This window comes from Macrobrachium nipponense, chromosome 3 (assembly GCF_015104395.2).
Source record: "Macrobrachium nipponense isolate FS-2020 chromosome 3, ASM1510439v2, whole genome shotgun sequence".
NCBI lineage: Eukaryota > Metazoa > Arthropoda > Malacostraca > Decapoda > Palaemonidae > Macrobrachium > Macrobrachium nipponense.
Window position 1 is genome coordinate 89,726,995 of NC_087202.1, and position 3,156 is coordinate 89,730,150.

At 39.8% G+C, this 3,156-nt stretch overlaps 1 long non-coding RNA gene across 1 annotated transcript in view; it reads right to left on the reverse strand.

Moving 5' to 3' along the window:
• LOC135222244 (uncharacterized) overlaps window positions 1-2,923 on the reverse strand; it is a 120,866-nt gene extending 117,943 nt beyond the window's left edge. Inside the window, exon 1 of the long non-coding RNA XR_010316241.1 lies at window positions 2,670-2,923. This is a non-coding gene — a long non-coding RNA (uncharacterized LOC135222244). The remainder of the gene's footprint in view (window positions 1-2,669) is intronic.
• Between the last annotated feature and the right edge of the window lie 233 nt (window positions 2,924-3,156).

Genomic DNA, 3,156 nt, shown 5'->3' on the forward strand with positions numbered 1-3,156 from the left:
GCTTTGAGGGAAAACGTGAAACCGTTGCAAGGTTCCCTGACATGCAACTTAAAGTAGGAAGTGGCCAGGTACCCGACGACCACATTGCACTGCAAACAATCGGTAGGAAATCGAAGGTCTGTCAAAATTAATGCCAGAAGGGGCCAGCCACTACCTCTGCCATAGGTACAGGAAGACAAAATGCCGTTTTTTGCTTCATTATTCGAGTATTCAGTCAAACAAGGATACCAGTGGACACTAGACAGGTAACTGTATTACTCCGCTGAAATGCTAGTGAAACTTAGTTTTCGACTCAAGTCATTCGTAATTGGTTATGAAACCCATGACGTCATAACGATGTCACACCTCTCAGCCAATAATGAGTAACTGGAACTGCTTTTGTTTGCGTAAGAAAGTAAGTTAGAGGGCTCATTAAAAGTAAAACATTACCGTAGAGGAAACACCTCTCCCGACTTAGGAAAAATTCGAGGGGTAAAAACTTAATCTTTTTTTTTCTCTGTAAGTATGCATTAGCGACAATAATGTATTGAGAAGAAGTGTTTTGTTATCACGTGCTTTACTCGGGAAAAATATCAATATAATAGATTTCCCATAATGGTTGAAACTAAAATATTACCATATATATAATATAAATTATATGATAATATAATAATAATATATACAGGTATTCCTCATTTAACGACGCATTCGTTTTATGACAACTCTGAGTTAAGACGGCAACATAGAGAAAAAAAAAACCTAAAAGCAAATATAAACATTGCCAATGGTGGCCAAGAGAAAGGCTATTCAGTGTGATAATCTACCCTAGCCTAGGTTTTGAAAACCTTGAAATCTATGGCTAAAACAATAAGGTTTAATATACTTTGTAAAGCAAAGCTACACAGTTGAACCTCTTAAAGCTGGCATTCTATGGTCCGGGAACTCCTGTGGTTCGGCCATTAGTTCGTTGTGCTGCCAAACGGGTGGCGAAGACCAAGGCCAGGTAACACAGCCTACTAAGTTAGATTAGGTAAGGTTTGTAAGATAAACTGCTTTAGGTTTCATTTAGAGTGGGGTTATAGGGGTGTGAAGCCCCCCAGCCAGGTAACACAGCCTAGGTTACCTATAATAACCTTTATTGTAGTTTTTCTTTAAAGGGTGGGTCCATGGAGGTCATGTAGCCCTATGGCCAAGTAACACGGCCTACTAGGTTTTGCCAGTCTAAGAACCTTTATACACTAGCGGATCTAGGGGGGGCTCATCTGGACATGTGCCCCCGCCCCCCACACGAAAAATGACAAAATAATGTTGAACATTTGGGTAATAACACATACGAGAAATGTGATAATTAGGAACAAAATCTATTATAGAAATAAAATTTTGTGAAACAATAATAATAATAATGAAGGTAGATCTAGGGTACTTATCCGCGGCGGCCTAGACTATGGCAGCTGCGGTTTTTCTATGCAGTTTTACTTACTGAACACGAATTTTAAGTAATATTTATTCGGACGACTGTAATTAACCCCCAGGGGCCAGTATTAAACATGGCGAAATATATTGGATGGCCCAATCCCTAGTGGACGTCGTATCCGCGGTTACGTTCCTTGCAGTCCGTGCAGAGTGCTTCTGTAGAAATACCATAATATAATTACAATAATAGAATAATATATTAATCTTAAATGATGATAATACTGCATTCGGTATTTCCTGATAGGTGATTTCTGTCCATTTCATAATTTCGTGTGTGTGTGTGTGTGTGTGTGTGTGTGTGTGTGTGTGTGTGTGTGTGTGTGTGTGTGTGCTGCGCGCGCGCACGCTGCCCTGCCATGACATTTTCCTGGATTCGCTATTCCCTTATACCTAATACGATTCCTTAAGGCTGATGTATTGTTTTGTGTCTATTACGAAATTCTGTCTTTTCAGGTATTAACTCGGTATTTAACATTACCTATTTGTCTATATATAGTTCTGGATTTCCTAGTTCACTGTTGTGAAATCTTCTTTGCTTCCTTGTTTAACCCAATTCCTTCGACCAAACACAAGCCTGATCACCCACGCAGGCTATTCTAGTATCCATGTCATTGCTAATTGCTCGTTACAACTTTCATATCAGTTAAATAACAGATCCCTTGCCTTCGACATCGCGAACTTACTATTAGTATCCTTTACGTCGTCTAGCTTTCCCCGTTGATTGCGAGAACAGTTCTGTTAATTATCGTTTTAATTTATATTACGGTGATTACAGTATATTGTCAATTGTATGGTTAATACGGAATAACAAAAAAACTTTTTTGCCTCCTCGAAAACGACAGCGAATGCAGACTGGATTGTTTAACATGTTCAAGGTAAGTGCTTTATGATTTACTGTCATTATGCAAACGGTAATTGTGTTTCACGTTCCCTCGCTGTCCCCACAACCCGTGTTCCTCTCCTTCCCTCCGCCCATCCCTACATGGAACATCTGGCTCGCCGACGCGACGGTTAGCTATCCGTCGAACTTTTCCGAACACAAAAATGGTCGCTTTGTTTACGTGTGTTCTCTCCCAACCAAAACCCCCAATTCCCAAAGTCCCCAATCATTGTTGCGTAAAAGAGAAGAGGTAAATAACAGTTCGACGTTCAAAAGATAACCAATACTTCTTCATCAGAAGTACTAAAACTACCAAATAAATTTCCAAATCCCTTACCTACACCTGAGAGTTCTGTCATTGTTGCTGTAGGCTAGGTCTAATTTCCAATTTGCTTGGGTACCGCTCTTGTTACTCGCTCCCGCTTCCGACACACAATCATTGAAATTTCTCCCCCATAAGGCTGGTACTTCTTTTGCTTATGGCAATGGAGTTGCGTGGATGCACTACAAGGCAAAAAAATCCGGAAATGAAATGCGTCACAAAGCACTGGGACACCGTTTGGACCAGAACACACTCGCAGTGAGAGAGAGTTGGTGTGGGAGTGTGGCGTTCGTTCATTGGTAAAACAGACATTCTGTCAGGAACTGTTACCTACACTTTCATAATTGTATATACTTCTGAAAATACATAGTAAAATATGAAGAAATACCAAATATTATCTGTATACTAGTTGACTTAGTACATCAATGATAAGACTATGACAAGTTCAAATATCGTGATATCATTTGATGTTTTTTAAGAGAACGAAACAGCTCTAATCGTA